The sequence below is a fragment of the Leucopleurus acutus genome (assembly GCF_964270905.1).
Source record: "Leucopleurus acutus genome assembly, chromosome: 8".
Classification (NCBI taxonomy): Eukaryota; Metazoa; Chordata; class Mammalia; order Artiodactyla; family Delphinidae; genus Leucopleurus; species Leucopleurus acutus.
In genome coordinates this window covers 24,307,294-24,326,737 of record NC_139151.1, presented here as the reverse complement: position 1 = coordinate 24,326,737, position 19,444 = coordinate 24,307,294, and the positions used below count along the sequence as shown (strand labels likewise).

Here is a 19,444-nt window from a genome sequence, read left to right as displayed (position 1 = left end):
TTGAGATCAGTGTGTTTGCAACATATTTTGTTGAAGTATATGAAGAAAATCTGGCCTCTCATTATATTTGTACTTGGAATGTGTTGGAATAGCTCTACCTAATAATTGTGGCTCTTCTTCTTTGATACTACACTAGAACTCAACCACTGATAGTTTCTTGAAGTTTAGTTGCAACGTAGAATATAAAACCGCATCAGTAACATTTTGTTCTTTGTTATAGTAAAATCCTTTGGTCTGGGTTGCGCTCTGCAAAGACCTTTTGCTTATGTATTATTCTTTTAACCTCATGCTTTTTTTTTTCATTTGGATACTTGTTTTCTGAGTTATCCAGGTCTTCCAAATGGTGACCCATTTCATTTTATAATACCACTCCCCACATTTGTTAATATCACCACCATTCGCATTAAGGGAAGTCTTTAAGTATTGGGATGCTATCCAGTGCACAGTGAATATAAGTTTTTAAAACTCGAATTTTCTCTAGAAAGCTTGATTTTTATCAGTGGCAGTAAATACTGTCAGTTGTTTCCTTGAAATAATAGGCTAACTTCTGTTTATTTTTGAAGAAATGTTGTAAATGCCCAGGGTTCAAGAACCATTGTCAATGCCCTCTATCCAGATATTATCAAGAACTTTTAGTTCACCTGTGGTTGAAGAAGTTGGATTTATTACTTGTGGCAGTGAGAGTGAGTGCTTCCTGGAGAACCATGGAGTGTCTTAGTAAGAATTGTCAGAAAGGATTTATTATAGGACTTGAGCTTGTGTTAGATGATTCATGAGACAGTTAAAAGAAGGTGGTTTTTCTCTGGGTTAGATGCTGTGGGGATATGGGGATGATTCTGTAATTGGATATCTTAAATCTCATATTTAAGGAGGCAGGAATAAATGCAAGCTAAAGGTTTAATTGGTAAAGAAGCAGCAGTCACTTATTAGCCAGGAAAGGGGGATGTTTAGTCATTTTGTGGTTTGGATGATGTTCATGTTTTTGTTTTGATCCATCATGGTCAGAGTGGCCTTATCTGTTGCTGGTGTTCAGTTTATGTTTAGCTGTAGAACATCAAGTCTTAGCTGTGAGGGTCAGAGCTTAATCACATCAAGTCTCCACTGATAGTACCAGACACGTTTCTATCTTTTACGGCTGCTTTTGTAGTTTGTTAGTTGTTCTTTCAAGTAATAATTATTTGCATACAGAAAGTGTCTAGTTCGGTTTGCAGCTTATACAGTCTCACAAGTGCTTTTCCTCGAGATAACCATTGTATTTCACTATGCAGTAGAAGTGCTTTATGCACACTTTCCATTTGGTCATGCAGAGCATTAAAATGACTTGTTGTTAAGGGGCTGAATAAAGGCCCCTCAAAAGATATGTCCATATTCTAACTCCCAGAATCTGTGAATGTTACTTGAATCAGAAAAAGGGTCTTAGCAGATATAATTAAGTTAAAAATCTTGAGATCATTTTGGGTTATGCAAGTGGGACCTAAATCCAATGATAAGTGTCCATTTGGAAGAGAGACACTGACAGAAGAGAAGACACATTTGGAGAAGAGAAGGAGGCAATGTGTGATCATAGAGACAGAGATTAATGTGGCTACAAGCCAGGGAACACCTGGAGCTAGAAGAAATTGGAAGAGTCAAGGAATGAATTCTCCCCAAGAATCTCTGGAGGGAGTGTGGCTTTGCTGACATTTGATTTTGGACTTCTGGCCTCTAGAACGCCAGGAGAATAAATGTCTATTTTAAGCCACCAAATAGCGATTTGTGGTTATTTGTTATGGCAGCCTCAGGAAACCGGTGCACTTGTACTTAAGGGTTGAGATGCAATGAAATCAGTTATTTTTACTAGTTTGAAAGGGCATTTGCAAGTGAAACTGACATCTATTACAGGGAGTATGTGGGGGTGGAAAATACAATGATGCTAGTTACGTTTGTTGCCAAACCCTTGATTGGTGCTAATGCACTGGCATTTTTTTTATCCACTGTTGGTCTTGTATCACAACTGAAAATGTCAATATGGTGAAACATAGGATTATTATGAAGACAGATTTGACCTTGCAGACTTCCTGAAAGGGTATCGGTTAGGGTGTGTGTCTGTGGACCACACTTGGAGAACTACAGGCTAAGGAAACCTGACCCAATTTCAGAACCCAGATTGAAAATGAAGAACTTTCTTTTTTGAGACTTTCTTTGTTAGGGCACAGGATATTGCAGCCACTGTATTCTTTTTCACTGACAACTCTGATGTAAACTGTAGCATAGTGTCTTGACTCATAATAGTTCTGTTGAATCATAACTTGTTGAGTATTATGAACCTTATAGTACTAATGTAAATGTGCAGGCAGGAATGATTTATCTCCCTAGAAAGTAGATCTTTTACTTGTGACAGAAACCCAACTCAACCTCAACTTTCTCTTCTGCCCACTAACTGGCTGTTCCTTGCAGAGAAATACCTATCAAGGCAGCAACACTTTTTGTTGGGCGTCTTGTCTTTTGATGAGGTCTCCTTTTCTACCTGCATTCTTTACATACATAGTTCTTTTGGAACAATTAAAATTTTTGAAAAAAACTTATGATTTATTCTTCTACCAAATTATACTAGGAGTTCTTTGAGCCTTTCCTCTCTCCTCTCCATGGTTCCTAACTTGTGAGCACATGTGTGCTCACAGACACACACTCAGATGTACCTTTCACTTCATTGTCTAGCTGTTTCTCAGCCTTTTCCCAGAATCTGGTTTCATCATTGCAGAATTAAAAATATTGATTTCCATAGATATTAAAGGTTTGGCGTTAGCTTGTTTATAGCCAAACTGAGGAGGACAAAGTACAGTAAGGGTAATTCATTTATATTTTAGAGTTGCCTATAAAAAGGAATTTTAAGCTTACTAATGTTTAAAAATCATATTATATTCTCATTTAATTGTTTTGAAACAATTAAATGAAGGTATAGCTGAGAAGGTGCCCCTTCTCAGCTATAGCGCTGAGAAGGGAGACCCAGCCCTGAAACTGTTAGTTGGGAGTGTGAGCATTGGGCCTGGAGAAACATAAAGGAAGCTATTTTGCTTGAATTAGACAAGGAAGAAAGTACTTGTCCCCAGACACAAAGAGAATGCTGGGTTGGGGAAAGTACCAAAGCTACAAGGTAGCACAGATGCAATCTCTTAGTTGGTGAATGGATTAAAGGTGTTCTCATGAAAAACTACCATAGCAAAAACAGACTATGCCTCTGTAAGCAATAAGGAGAGCCTGTGTAAGTACTTAGTAATACTAGTTTTTTTCATTGGCTTGGGACTAGCTGACAACCAGAAGGAGAATACAGGGTGTTGTCTTACTTATGTCTAGTAGGAAATGTGTTTGGTAGGAACTGATGCTGTAATTCAGTTTATAGTGTGGGAGTAGATTTGCCTTAGTTTATTGCATGTGGTGAGGTGAGAGTCATTTGTTAGCAGTGTGACTAGTCTAGCATGTTGTGGGCATTGCCCTGTGCAGGCACTTAGTTCACATCTTTCTTCACACTGCTGAGTTATTTACCATCCTTCATCCACTTAACATAATATAAAATTTTGTTAATATCTGCTGTCTGCTATTATCTTCTCTCTCTTTCTGTTGGTCGGTGGGGGTTTATACTTATTTCTTGTATGCTTTTTAATTAATTCTTTTCTGGAGGGAAGAGAAAGGGTCCACTCATTCCATTGCCTGTACTGGAAATCTCAGCCTTGATTTACTACCAAATCTTGCATTATACCTAGGACATTACTTTTTTCTTTAATTCCTGGAACCTGTGCCTGTTTATGCTAGAAAATATCATTTCACATTCTTCTCCACTGCCCCCAAACCCACGCCCCTTTACACTGTTCTGTTCCCCCAGCCAAGAAGACTCGTGATCTTTCGTGTTTGTAGTTTGTATTACAGAAAAATGTAGGCATATTAAATAAGCTGTTTCATACTGTTCCTGGTATGCTTTGAGAAAGGATTTTGGTTTGGACCTTCTCCTCTCCAGTGAAAACCACACGTTGCTCACTGTTTAGAGATTTCTGCCTGCTCTGAGCCGAATCTCACTTGCTAGGGTAGAAAGCACATCCGTTTATATGACTACATGTCTGGCACTATTAACCCTTGGTAATTTGTTACAACTTTTCTCACTTGTTTGCTTGTAGTGAAAGAACTCAGTACTGTGTAGTTTTATAAGTGAAATAGATCACAGTGAAATGTTTTCAGAACCTATTCAGAATTGGATGTTGGCTCATTTAAATGGTTGGTATTGCCAAATGTGTCCAGTTCAGAAAGAAGTGAAATAAATATGAAAGCTGTCTTTAGCTCATTAGTGAAATGAAGGAAACATTGTGAATATGAGGGTGAGTTGTCATGGGAAATTAAATGGGAATGAAAAATATTAATCTTAAATTGGTTTTGCTATGCATACCAATTTTTAAATGTGTCAGGTTACACTGGCAGATGGATGATATGAAGACTTTGACCTTCATGGGGAAACATACAATTCATTTGCCAATTGAAAGAATGTATGAACCAAAAAAATGAGTGAGGTACTGTGTAATTTAGGAATTGATGACTAGCTAATTGAAAAGAGTAAAAAGGGGAAATGAGTGCTAAGCCTTGGTATCTGGGTCGAATTGTGGAAACTCAAGCATTCTCCAGTTAAATTCAACATCTCAAAACAATGTTTAATGATCTTGGTTTGCTTATGTAGCAGGCTGGTCCCAAGCAATGAATTGGCTTTTTAAAATTTCCCTGCCCAAATAATGTTTAAAATATAAGTGTATAACTGTGAGATCAAAAAAATTGACATGATTTTAAATGTACTTATATTTTCTTTTTGTCATTTTGTCAACATAAATCTGCATACTTATAGTTTTAGTGCAGTATCATACATTTTTTAATTTTACATTTTTAGAGGTATAATTTATATGCAATACAGGCACAGATTTTAAGCAAGTTCCCTTATGCCCTTTCCAGCCCCTACTACTAATATTCATTCTAATACAACTACTACTAATACAACTACTACTATTCATTCAACTAGCTTATTATCTTTGTCCATTGTAGGACTTAACAATAAACATAATTATACAGTGTATACTCTTTTATGTTTGGTTTCTTTTGTTTAACATATGTTTTGAAAATTCTTTCATTGTTGGATGGGTGAGTAGTTATTTCATTTTCAATGCTGAGTTGTATTCCATTGTATGAATGTAGTACAATTTGTTTATCTGTTCACTTGCTGATGGACATTTGGGTTATTTCTGCTTCTTGGCTAGTATGAATAAAATTGTTGTGATCAATCATGTACAAATCTTTTAAGTACATTCGTGTTCATATCTGTTGGGTAAATGCCCAGGAATGAAATTGCTGAGTAGTTGTATGTTTAATAAAGGAGTGATTCTCAACTATGGATGATTTTTTCCACCTTGGGGGACATTTGGCAGTGTCTAGAAACATTTTTGATAATCACGACTGAGTGAGGGTTGGATAGAGGTTAAAGATACTGCTAAACAACATACAAGGTACAAGATAGCTCTGCATGCAAAGAATTATTTGGTACACAATATCTATAATGCTGAGGTTGAGAATTCCTGCTTTAAGCAAAATTGCCGAACAATATTCCAAAGTAGTTGTGTTATTGTAGATCAGCATAGATGACAGTTTCCATTTGTTACATGTACTCTGAAAAATTTGTTATTATTAGTCTTAATTTTAGTTATTCTAGTGGTATCCTATTTGTGGTTTTAATTTGCATTTCCTTTATCAGATAGTGATGTTAAGCATTTTTTCTTGTGCTTTTGACCATTCCTATATCTTTCTTTTTCCAGTTTTGAGATAATTGACATAACATTGAAGTTTAAGTATATAAACATAAGTTTAAGGTATATAATGTGATGCTTTGGTATATGTATAGACTGTGAAATGATTACCACAATAAGGTTAGTGAACACGTTCATCATCTCACATGGTTACCTTTTTTTTTTTGACAAGAACATTTAAGACCTATCCTTTTAGCAACTTTGAAGTATATAATACAGCACTTAACTATAGTCACCATGCTTTATGTTAGATCCCCAGAACTTATTTCTCTTAGAATTTGAAGTTTGATTACCATCACCCATATTCCATTCCCCAACCCTGGCAACCACCAATCTACTGCTTCTATGAGTTTGACTCTTTTAGATGCCACATATAAATAAGATCATACAGTTTTTTGTTTTGTATTTCTCTGCCTGACTTATTTCACTCTCACATAATACCCTCAAAGTTCATCCATGTTGTCACAAATGGCAGGATTTCCTTTTTTATGGCTGAATAATATTCCATTGTACACATATTTCCTGGTTTAAACTATATCACAAAGCTATAATAAAACAGTATGGTGCTGTCATAAAACAGGTACATGGATCAGTGGAAAAGAATTGAGAGCCCAGAAATAAACCTGTGCATAGTTGGTTAACTAATATTTGACAAGGGAGCCAAAAATACTCAGTGGGGGAAGTGTAGTCTCTTCAATAAATGGTGCTAGGAAAACTGGATATCCACATGCAAAAGAATGAAACTGGGCCCCTAACTTACACCACTTGCAAAAATTAACTTGAAATGGATTAAAGATTTAAATTTAAGACTTGAAACCATAAAACTCCTAGAAGAAAACATAGGTTATGGCATGACAACACAGGCAAAAAAAATCAAAAATACATAGGTGTGATTACATTAAACAGAAAAGCTTCTGCACAGCAAAACAAACAAACAAGCAACAACAAAACCAACAACAAATGTAAAGGTAGCTTATGGAATGGGAGAAAATATTTGCAAACCATATATCTGATAAGGAATTATAACATCTAAGATATTGAAGGAACTCATACAGTTAAATAGCAAAAAGTCAAACAATTTGATTCAAAAAGTGGGCAGAGACTTGAATAGACATTTTTTTTCAAAGAAGACATACAAATGGGCAGAAGACTTGAATAGACTTTCCCAAAGAAGGCATACAAATGGCCAATAGGTACATGAAAATGTGCTCAATATCACTAATCATTAGGAACATGCAAACCAGAAGCGCTGTAAGATGTCATCTCAAATCTGTTAGAATGGCTGTTATTAAAAAGATAAGAGATAACATGCTGGTGAGGATATGGAGAAAAGAAAACCCTTGTGCACTGTTGGTGGGAATGTATTATAAATTGGTATAACCACCATGGAGTACAATGTGGAGGTTCCTCAAAAAATTAAAATTAGAACTACCATGTGATCCAGCAATTCCACTTCTTGGTATGTATCTGAAGGAAATGAAATACTACCTTGAAGAGATATCTGTACTGTGATGTTTACTGCAGCATTATTTACAATAGCCAAAGACATGGAAATCAACCTAAGTGTTCTATACCTTTTGCAAAAGTTTCTCTTCAGTTCGTGTCCAATGGAAAAACTGGATTGTTTACATAATCTTGTTCAAAATCCTTTTCCAGACATACTTCTTGCATATATTTTCTCTTGGTCTGTAGCTTTCCTTTTACTTTCTTAATGGTATCTTTCAAAGTACAGAAAATTTAAACTTGAGTCTAGTTTATTACTTTTATTTCTTTTTTTTGGCTAGTGCTTTCTGTGCCCTATGAAGGCTTTGCTTATACGAAGATATCACAAAGATACTCTTCTTGGTTATCATCTAGAGCAGCAGTTCCCAACCTTTTTGGCACCAGGGACCGGTTTCGTTTGAAGACAATTTTTCTACGGACTGGTGGAGCTGTGGTGGTGGTGGTTCAGGCAGTAATGCGAGTGATGTGGAACGGCAGATGAAGCTTTGCTTGCTGGCTGCTCATCTCCTGCTGTGCAGCCCGGTTCCTGACAGGCTGTGGACTGGTAGCAGTCCACGGCCTGGGGGTTGGGGACCCCTGGTCTAGAAGCTTATAGTTTTAGGTTTTATATTCTATTGGAATGGATTTTTAAAATATATGGTATGAGGTGGGGATCAATATATATTTATTTCCTTATGGATTTTCAGATCTTACAGACCATTTCTTCAAAAGACTATTCTTTCCCCAATAAATTACTTTGTCTTCTGCCTAAACTCAGTTGATCTATTTTGTGGGTCCATTGTTGAACTTTCTATTCTTCTCTGTTTAATCTGTATCTATGCTTATTGCCAATATCACACTGCCTTAATTACTGTAGTTTTATAGTAAGTCATGGAAACAGGTATGATGTAAGCTCTTCAATCTTATTTTTCTTCAATATTATTTTGCCTATTCTAAGTCTTTTGAATTTCCATATAAAGTTTAGAATATGCCTATTAGTTTCTATTATAAACATGTTAGAATTTTAATGATGATGGCTTTGATCAGTTTGAGGAGAATTGATATATTAATATTAATAATACTGAATCTTCCAATTCACAAACATGAATTCTCTCTCCATTTGTTTCTTTAGAGCTTTAATTGCTGACATCGTTGTTTTAGAATTTTCTGTTATAGTTCTCAAAGAGTTTTGTGTTTCTTTTAAAGTTTTTTATGATTTGTTTTTAAGACTCTAATTTTTTAGGGTAGTTTTAGGTTCACGACAAAATTGAGAGGAAGGTACAAAGATTTCCTATATATCCCCTATCCCCCACATGGGTAGACTACCCCAGGTGGATATATTTGTTAAAATTGATGCCTAAATTGACACATAGTAATTGCCCAAAGGACACACTTTACATTAGGGTATACTTTGGGTGTTGTACGTTCTATGGGTCTGGACCAATGTGTAATGACATTCATCCACCTTTATAGTATCATACAGAATATTTTCACCACCCTGAAAATCCTTCCTTACAATGCTTCCCCTATTGTAAATTTCTTTTTAAGTATTTTGTGATTTTTTTGATAACATGTAACTGTTATTTGAAAAAAAATTATATTGTTGCTAGTACAGCAGGCTAGATACAGTTGGTGCTTTGATTTTGTATCCTGTAAAATTGGTAAATTTACTGTTATTTCTATTAAGGTTTCTTTTTTGGTAGATTCTTTAGGATTTTCTGCATAAACAATTCTGTCTTCTAAGAATAGAAGTTTTAATTTTTACTTTTCAATTACTGTGCTTTTATTCATTTTTCCTGCCTACTGCAATGGCTAGGACTTCCAATATAATATTGAACAGAAGTGGTGAGAGCAGACATTCTTGCCTTTTCCCTGATTTTGGGCAAATGCATTTAATATTTCACCATTAAATAGATGTAGAGTGTAGATTGTTTATTCCATTTTGCCTCTCCAAAGTTTGTCTTGGGTTCATCTAAATATCAGAAAGGGAAGTAAAACTGTGGTTGCCATACTGGGCTTCAGGTGTCTGTTAATCTTGGAACTCAGTCCCCTCCACTGCTCCCCATCCTAGGTGAGATTTCAGGTGCAAGAAAACAAGATCCCCATTAAGTGGTTGGGGGAGCCATACTAGGTTAGGAGTTTCATGCCCCTCGGGAGCTGCTGTCTTTTTGTAACGCCATAGGTATCTTTTACATGGTCCTTGCAAAGGACATATCCATTACAAAGAAGCTTGAATTTATACTTCCTGTCAGATTATTAGTAGTTCTCTTAGTCCAGATGCAGACTACCAACAGGGATCATTTTTACTGTAAGCATAAAGATCGTGGACATACTAATTTATCAGGTAGGAGATACCTCATAAAGGAGATAGAGCTAGGAAGTTAACCAAATGTCTGGTTACCTACATCATAGCTGTCTTTCATCAAATTGATAAAGTTCTCTTCTCTTCCTAGTTTTCTGAGTGCTTTTCTTTTTAAAATTATGAATGGGCATAATTTAGTCATGCATATTTTTTATTTCTATTAAGATAATATACAGTTTTTGTTCCTGATTCAGTTAATGTGGTGAATTACATTAATGGATTTTGCATTTCTGGGCTAGACCCAAATTGGTCCTTGTGTACTCTCCTTTTTATATATTGCTTGGTTAAGTTTGCTAATATTTTTAAAGAATTTTTACATCTATGTTCATGAGTAATATTGGTCTTTAATTTTGTTTTATAATGTCTTTAGCAGGTGTTGGTGTCAGGGTTATGTTAGCCTCATGAGAGAAGTTTGATGATTTTAAGGTTGTTATTATTTTATCCTTAAATGATTGATAGAATTCACCAGTGAAGCCAGCAGTGCTTGGAAAATTTTTGTGGGAAAATTTTAAATTCTGAATTTAGTTTCTTTAGTAGATATAGGGATATTCAGATGTTTTTGTTTTTGTATTAGTTTTAATTGGTTTTGTTTTCTGGTTACTTGTCAATCTAATTACTTGTTACTTGTTAATCTAAGTTGTTTTTGGATAATTTCAGTCTACCTGTCTTAAGAGCCATTGATTCTTTTTGCTATTGTGTCCAATTTTCTGTCAGTTCTATCTGATAAAGTTTTTATTTTATACATTTGGTTTTAAAAATCTGGGATTTCTGCTTTTCCATTTGATTTTTTTTGATTATTTCATTCTCTATTGAAATATCCATTTTTTACCCATTAAGTCTACCTTTTTATGTAGACTCTTTTATATATTTGTTATAGAAAATTCTTATTTATTAATTCCCGTATCTGGATCATTTGTGGATTTGTCTCTATTGCTTGTTTTTTCTCTTGACTGTGAGCCACATTTTTCTATTTTTTTCATGTCTGATTTTTTAAAAAAATGTATATTATTGTACATTCCAGATGCTGTGTTGTAGAAGCTCTGAATTTTGTTATCTTCTTCTGCAGGGTGTTTTGTTCTACTAGGTGGTTAAGTTTTTGACAGACCCCCTTGAACTTGTGGAGGCTTCATGTTTGGCCTTTTTAAGGAAGTTCTGTTTTGGTTTCATCCTTAGTTTTGGGGCACATTCCTTAGTCCTGGATCCTTTCTGGAGTTTCAGTGGAAAGATCAAGGTATATACCAAACTTATCTAATTTGGTGGGACTGAGACTCCAAATTTTGTCTTTTTCAGTGAACAGCAGCTGGATCTCTACTCAGCTCTTTCTGTCTTCCAGCTGTTGTTTCTCCTTAAGTTTCTAGGAGTTTTGTCACTTACATGTGCATTTCAGCTGTCAACCAAGGTTCTTAGAAGAATTATACATAGATATATGAGCTATCTCTGTGACTCCTTCTGCTTTGGGATTTCTCTTCTTAATTTCTAGATTCTCTGGGCCTGAGGTATATGTTCTGACTCTTCAGAGTAATAGATAGTGGCTTTCTGCTTTAGTGTTAGCAGTCCATACTGAGAGGACTGGGAGTCCCCTCAGAGAAAAAGCCATATAAGTGCGTATGGTAGGGAGAATGCTAAAAATGGCCCCTCAAGATTCCACACACTAATCCCTGGTGCCTGTGAATATGTTGAGACATCATCTCTGTGATGATATGTTATACAGCACAGTTGACCTTAAGATCGGGAGGTTGTCTTGTGGGGGTGCGCTCACTACTCACACGAGATCCTTTAAAATTAGAGTTTTTTCTGCATGGTGGCAGAAGAGGAACTCAGAAATTCAAAGCACAGGGAGGATTTGACACACTATTGCTGGCTTAAAGATGATGGGGGCCACATGAGAAGGCAGTCTTAGGGAATTGAGAGAAATTCCTAGCTGACAGCCATCAAGGAAACAGGGACCTCAGTCCTATAACCACAAGGAACTATATTCTGCCAGAGGACTGTGTGACCCTGGAAGCAGATTTTTCTCCAGAGGTTCCACGTGAGAACTTGGCTGAGCCAACATCTTGATTTCAGTCTTGTGACTAAACAGAGACCTTAGTCATGCTGGCTAGATTTCTGACTTGCTGAATTGTGAGCTATATAATGGATGCTATTTTTTTAAATTTAATTTTATTTGTTTTTTTATACAGCAGGTTCTTATTAGTCATCAATTTTATACATATCAGTGCATACATGTCAATACCAATCGCCCAGTTCATCACACCCCCACCCCCACCCCACCACGGCTTTCCCCCCTTGGTGTCCATATGTTTGTTTTCTACATCTGTGCCTCAATCCCTGCCCCGCAAACCAGTTCATCTGCACCATATTTCTAGGTTCCACTTATATGCGTTAATATATGATATTTGTTTTTCTCATTCTAACTTACTTCACTCTGTATGACAGTCTCTAGATTCATCCACGTCTCAACAAATGACTCAATTTCGTTCCTTTTTATGGCTGAGTAATATTCCATTTTATATATGTACCACATCTTCTTTATCCATTCATCTGTCAACGGGCATTTAGGTTGTTTCCATGACCTGGCTATTGTAAATAGTGCTGCAGTGAACATTGGGGTGCATGTGTCTTTTTGAATTATGGTTTTCTCTGGGTATATGCCCAGTAGTGGGATTGCTGGATCATATGATAATTCTATTTTTAGTTTTTTAAGGAAACTCCGTACTGTTCTCCATAGTAGCTGTATCAATTTACATTCCCACCAACAATGCAAGAGGGTTCCCTTTTCTCCACACCCTCTCCAGCATTTGTTGTTTGTAGATTTTCTGATGATGCCCATTCTAACTGGTGTGAGGTGATACCTCATTGTAGTTTTGATTTGCATTTCTCTAATAATTAGTGATGTTGAGCAGCTTTTCATGTGCTTCTTGGCCATCTGTATGTCTGCTTTGGAGAAATGTCTCTTTAGGTCTTCAGCCCATTTTTGGTTTGGGTTGTTTGTTTTTTTAATATTGAGCTGCATGAGCTGTTTATATATTTTGGCGATTTACCTTTGTCTGTTGATTCATTTGCAAGTATTTTATCCCATTCTGAGGGTTGTCTTTTCGTCTTGTTTATGGTTTCCTTTGCTGTACAAAAACTTTTAAGTTTCTTTAGGTCCCATTTGTTTATTTTTGTTTTTATTTCCATTACTCTAGGAGGTGGACCAAAAAAGACCTTGCTGTGTTTTATGCCAAAGAGTGTCCTTCCTATATTTTACTCTAAGAGTTTTATAGTGTCCGGTCTTACATTTAGGTCTCTAATTCATTTTGAGTTTATTTTTGTGTATGGTGTTAGGGAGTGTTCTAATTTCATTCTTTTACAAGTAGCTGTCCAGTTTTCCCAGCACCACTTATTGAAGAGGCTGACTTTTCTCCATTGTATATCCTTGCCTCCTTTGTCATAGATTAGTTGACCATAGGTGCATGGGTTTATCTCTGGGCTTTCTATCTTGTTCTATTGATCTATGATTCTGTTTTGTGCCAGTACCATATTGTCTTGATTACTGTAGCTTTGTAGTATAGTCTGAAGTCAGGGAGTCTGATTCCTCCATCTCCATTTCTTTCCCTCAAGACTGCTTTGGCTATTTGGGGTCTTTTGTGTCTCCATACACATTTTAAGATGATTTGTTCTAGTTCTGTAAAAAATGCCATTGGTAATTTGATAGGGAGTGCATTGAATCTATAGATTGCTTTGGGTAGTACAGTAATTTTCACAATATTGATTCTTCCGATCCAAGAACATGGTATATCTCTCCAACTGTTGGTATTATCTTTAACTTCTTTCATCAGTTTCTTATGGTTTTCTGCATACAGGTCTTTTGTCTCCCTACGTAGGTTTATTCCTAGGTATTTTATTCTTTTGGTTGCAATGGTAAATGGGAGTGTTCCCTTAATTTCTCTTTCATATTTTTTCATCATTAGTGTAGAGGAATGCAAGAGATTTCTATGTATTAATTTTGTATCCTGTAACTTTACCAAATTCATTGATTAGCTTTAGTAGTTTTCTGGTGGCATCTTTAGGATTCTCTGTGTATAGTATCATGTCATCTGCAAACAGTGACAGTTACTTTTTCTTTTCCAATTTGTATTCCTTTTGTTTCTTTTTCTTCTCTGATTGCCATGGCTAGGACTTCCAAAACTATGTTGAATAATATTGGTTAGCATGCACATCCTTGTCTTGTTCCTGATCTTAGAGGAAATGCTTTCAGTTTTTCCCATTGAGAATGATGTGTGCTGTGGGTTTGTCATATATGGCCTTTATTATGTTGAGGTAGGTTCCCTCTATGCCCACTTTCTGGAGAGTTTTTATCATAAATAGGTGTTGAATTTTGTCAAAACTTTTTCTGTATCTATTGAGATGATCATATCGTTTTTCTTCTTCAGTTTGTTAATATGGTGTATCACATTGATTGATTTGCGTATATTGAAGAATCCTTGCATCCTTGGGATAAATCCCACTTGATCATGGTGTATGATCCTTTTAATGAGTTGTTGGATTCTGTTTGCTTGTATTTTGTTGAGGATTTTTCCATCTATATTCATGAGTGGTATTGGTCTGTAATTTTCTTTTTTTGTAGTATCTTTGTCTGGTTTTGGTATCAGGGTGATGGTGGGCTCATAGAATGAGTTTGGGAGTGTTCCTTCCTCCGCAGTTTTGTGGAAGAGTTTGAGAAGGATTGGTGTTAGCTCTTCTCTAAATGTTTGATAGAATTCACCTGTGAAGCCATCTGGTCCTGGGCTTTTGTTTGTTGGAAGATTTTTAATCACAGTTTCAATTTCATTACTTGTGATTGGTCTGTTCATATTTTCTCTTTCTTCCTGGTTCAGTCTTGGAAAGTTATACTTTTCTAAGAATTTGTCCATTTCTTCCAGGTTGTCCATTTTATTGGCATAGGGTTGCTTGTAGTAGTCTGTTAGGTTGCTTTGTATTTCTGCGGTGTCTGTTGTAACTTTTCCTTTTTCATTTATAATTTTATTGATTTGAGTCCTCTCCGTCTTTTTCTTGATGAGTCTGCCTACTGGTTTATCAATTTTGTTTATCTTCTCATAGAACCAGCTTTTAGTTTTATTGATATTTGCTATTGTTCTCTTTCTATTTCATTTATTTCTGCTCTGATCTTTATGATTTCTTTCCTTCCACTAACTTTGGGTTTTGTTTCTTCTTCTTTCTCTAGTTCCTTTAGGTGTAAGGTTAGAGTATTTATTTGAGATTTTTCTTCTTTCTTGAGGTAGGCTTGTATAGCTATAAACTTCCCTCTTAGAACTGCTTTTGCTCCATCGCGTAGGTTTTGAGTCATCGTGTTTTCATTGTCATTTGTCTCTAGGTATTTTATGATTTCCTCAGTGATCTCTTGGTTATTTAGTAACGTATTGTTTAGCCTCCATGTGTTTGTGTTTTTTACGTTTTTTTCCCTGTAATTCATTTCTAATCTCATAGTGTTGTGGTCAGAAAAGATGCTTGATAGGATTTCAATGTTTTTAAATTTACTGAGGCTTGATTTGGGACCCATGATGTGATCTATCCTGGAGAATGGTCCGAGCGCACTTGAGAAGAAAGTGTAATCTGCTGTTTTTGGATGGAATGTCCAATAAATATCAATTAAATCTATCTGGTCTAATGTGTCAGTTAAAGCTTCTGTTTCCTTATTTATTTTCATTTTGGATGATCTGTCCATTGGTGTAAGTGAGGTGTTAAAGTCCCCCACTATTACTGTGTTACTGTTGATTTCCTCTTATATAGTTGTTAGCAGTTGCGTTATGTATTGAGGTGCTCCTATGTTGGGTGCATATATATGTATAATTGTTATATCTTCTTCTTGGATTGATCCCTTGACCATTATATAGTCTCCTTCCTTGTCTCTTGTAACATTCTTTTTTTTAAGGTCTCTTTTGTCTGATATGAGTATTGCTAGTTCAGCTTTCTTTTGATTTCCATTTGCATGGAATATCTTTTTCCATCCCATCACTTTCAGTCTGTATGTATCCCTAGTTCTGAAGTGGGTCTTTTGTAGACAGCATATATATGGGTCTTGTTTTTGTATGCATTCAGCAAGCCTGTGTCTTTTGGTTGGAGCATATAATCCATTCACGTTTAAGGTAATTATCGATATGTATGTTCCTATGACCATTTTCTTAATTGTTTTGCGTTTGATTTTGTAGGTCCTTTTCTTCTCTTGTGTTTCTCACTTAGAGAAGTTCCTTTAACATTTGTTGTATAGTTGGTTTGGTGGTGCTGAATTCTCTTAGCTTTTGCTTGTCTGTAAAGCTTTTGATTTCTCCATCGAATCTGAATGAGATCCTTGCTGGTAGAGTAATCTTGGTTGTAGGTTCTTCCCCTCATCACTTTAAGTTTGTCTTGCCACCCCCTTGTGCCTTGTAGAGTGTCTGCTGAGAAATCAGCTGTTAACCTTATGGGAGTTCCCGTGTACGTTATTTGTCGTTTTTCCCTTGATGCTTTCAGTAATTTTTCTTTGTCTTTAATTTTTGCCAGTTTGATTACTGTGTGTCTCAGCATGTTTCTCCCTGGGTTTATCCTGTATGGGACACACTGTGCTTCCTGGAGTTGGGTGGCTATTTCCTTTCCCATGTTAGGGAAGTTTTCAACTATAATCTCTTAAAATATTTTCTCTGGTCCTTTCTCTCTCTCTTCTCCTCTGGGACCCCTATAATGCGAATATTGTTGCATTTAATGTTGTCCCAGAGGTCTCTTAGGCTGTCTTCATTTCTTTTCATTCTTTTTTCTTTATTCTGTTCCGCAGCAGTGAATTCCACCTTTCTGTCTTTCAGTTCACTTATCCGTTCTTCTGCCTTTGTTATTCTGCTATTGATTCCTTCTAGTGTATTTTTCTTTTCAGTTATTCTATTGTTCATCTGTGTTTGTTAGTTCTTTAGTTCTTCTAGGTGTTTTTAAACATTTCTTGCATGTTCTTGATCTTTGCCTCCAATCTTTTTCCGAGGTCCTGGATCATCTTCACTATCATTATTCTGAATTCTTTTTCTGGAAGATTGCCTATCTCCACTTCATTTAGTTGTTTTTCTGGGGTTTTATCTTGTTCCTTCATCTGGTACATAGCCCTCTGCCTTTTCATCTTGTCTATCCTTCTGTGAATGTGGTTTTTGTTCCACAGGCTGTAGGATTGTAGTTCTTCTTGCTTCTGCTGTCTGCTTTCTGGTGGATGAGGCTATCTGAGAGGCTTGTGCAAGTGTCCTGATGGGAGGGACTGATGGTGCGTAGAGCTGGCTGTTGCTCTGGTTGGCAGAGCTTAGTAAAACTTTAATCCGCTTGTCTGCTGATGGGTGGGGCTTTGTTCTCTCCCTGTTGGTTGTGTGTCCTGAGGCAACCCAACACTGGAGCCTACCTGGGCTGTTTGTTGGGGCTAATCGCAGACTCTGGGAGGGCTCACGCCAAGGAGTACTTCCCAGAACTTCTGCTGCCAGTGTCCTTGTACCCCCGGTGAGCCACAGCCACCCCCTGCCTTTGCATGAGACCCTCCAACACTAGCAGGTAGGTCTGGTTCAGTCTCCCCTTTTGTCACTGCTCCTTCCCCTGTGTCCCAATGCACACACTACTTTGTGTGTGCCCTCCAAGGGTGGAGTCTCTGGTTCCCACAGTCCTGTCGAAGTCCTGCAATCAAACCCCGCTAGCCTTCAAAGTCTGATTCTCTAAGAATTCCTCCTCCCGTTGCAGGACCCCCAGGTTGGGAGGCCTGACGTGGGGCTCAGAATCTTCACTCCAGTGGGTCGACTTCTGTGGTATAAGTGTTCTGCAGTCTGTGAGTTATCCACCCAGCCGTTATGGGATTTGATTTTACTGTGATTGCACCCCTGCTACCTTCTCATTGCGGCTTCTCCTTTGTCTTTGGATGTGGGGTATCTTTTTAGTGAGTTCCAGTGTCTTCCAGTTGATGATTGTCCAGCAGCTAGTTGTGATTCTTGTGTTCTCACAAGAGGGAGTGAGAGCACGTCCTTCTACTCCACCATCTTGGTCACAGGCTCCATGCATGCTATTTTAAATGGCTAAGTTTGTGGTAATTTGTTTTGTAGCAATTGAAAACTAATACAACAGGGATTTCACCCAGCAAGATTTCCTTCTTTCTTGGTAATCCTGTTCAGTTCCTACTTGATTTTGGTTGCCCTCCAGTGCCTTCAAAGAGTTGTTTTACATATTTTGAGTGGAGGTTATAATTGCCATCTGTGGGAGTGCTAGTAGGTTACAAACTATTTTACCATTGCTGGAGCTAAAACTCTCCATATTAATTTCAGGGTTTCCTTTTCTTTAAACATTATTTATATGGTCTTCATGTTAGTTATACAATATTTCATTCTGTTGAATTAGCATTCTCCTAATGTTAGCTATTTGGTTGTTTCTGATTTTTGCTATAAAGAGCAAAAATACCTTTTATGAGTCTGTGTTTTTGTTTTGTTTATTTATTTACTTAGGATAAATTTGGGGTAGAGTTCCTAGGTTAAAGAGATTAGAGGAAATAAAGCCTTTGGAGGGATATGTGAGTTCACATTCTGCTATGCTACTTACTAGCTGTGAGACTGTGGCAATTTAACCTGTTGCAGCCTTATTTTCATCTTATGTGAAAAGTTAAGAAAGTCTGTCCTTTGTGGTTGTTTGAGCATTAAATTATATAGCTTATAGAAAGCACTGGGAAAAGAGAGGATACTTAATGGTAGATGAAGAGATGAGGATTATGATGATAGCTATTGATGTGTTTTGCCATCTTGCTTTCTGATAGTAAAATGTCAATTTACAGTTGGATTGCTTTCTTTAATAGGTCTTCTGTGTAACTAATGACACAAGGAGGGACAACTACAAAATGCAGAGCACAGGACAGCATAGCTGAAGTTAAAGATGAAAGAACAGACTTTATAATACTACCGCATACATATTTGGTACTGAATCAGGTCTCCAAAAGATATAATTGTCCTATTCTCCTTAGTTTGTGCATCAAAAGGAAATCTTTTGAGATGACTTAGAGGGGTGGTTTCTGGGCATTTTTCTTTCCCTCTGTGCTTCGGTTTAGGTCTAGTATGTTTGTTCAGGCCGGCAGACTATATTATCTGGTTTGTTTCCAGTATAGCTGTCATTTGAATAATCTGAAAAGCTTTTTATTGGAGGTCTTTATCAAGTGCTGGTTGGATTTGTAATTTTCTTAGTTTACCACATCCTCCATAAATATACTTGTCTTGTCTCTGTGTCCCAATGGATGCTATTGTATTACAACTCATTGAAATAACATAGTCTTAGCATTCCATTCAAGCATTTTATTAATGTAGATGCCTGGGTTATATTGTTGCAGAATGTTTGTTATTGACAACTTGCTCTCTTTTTATTTGGATGGGGCAATAAATACAGGTACTTAATTTACATAAGCCTATTAAATGAAATTCTCAAGAGGAAAGAAAATAATTTTAAATGCAGTTTACAATGTGGTAACAGCTGATCCACTTACAAATAAGCTCATTTAGTGGAATTGGATTGAATGAAGAAAAAAAACCTTTGCATAACATTATTGTTTGTGATATATACCAAACGGTATTTATGATACTGAGCTGCATGAAGAGATTAACTGTATTCCTACTGACCCTTCTCTTCTCTTCTTACCCCTAGAGGGTACTATTCCTATTGACCCCTTCTCTTCTCTCTTCTTACCCGTAGAGGGTAAAAGAAAGAGGGTTTTTGCTTTGTTTTCCAAAATGGTTCTATCAATGTGTAATTAAAATGGCTTTCTTTTAAAAGGGAAGCGAAG

The 19,444-nt window shown here is 36.6% G+C and overlaps 1 protein-coding gene across 1 annotated transcript in view; it reads left to right on the top strand.

The window, feature by feature from the left end:
- DDX10 (DEAD-box helicase 10) overlaps nt 1–19,444 on the top strand; it is a 289,494-nt gene that overhangs the window by 111,614 nt on the left and 158,436 nt on the right. The gene's annotated exons all lie outside the window — the stretch shown is intronic.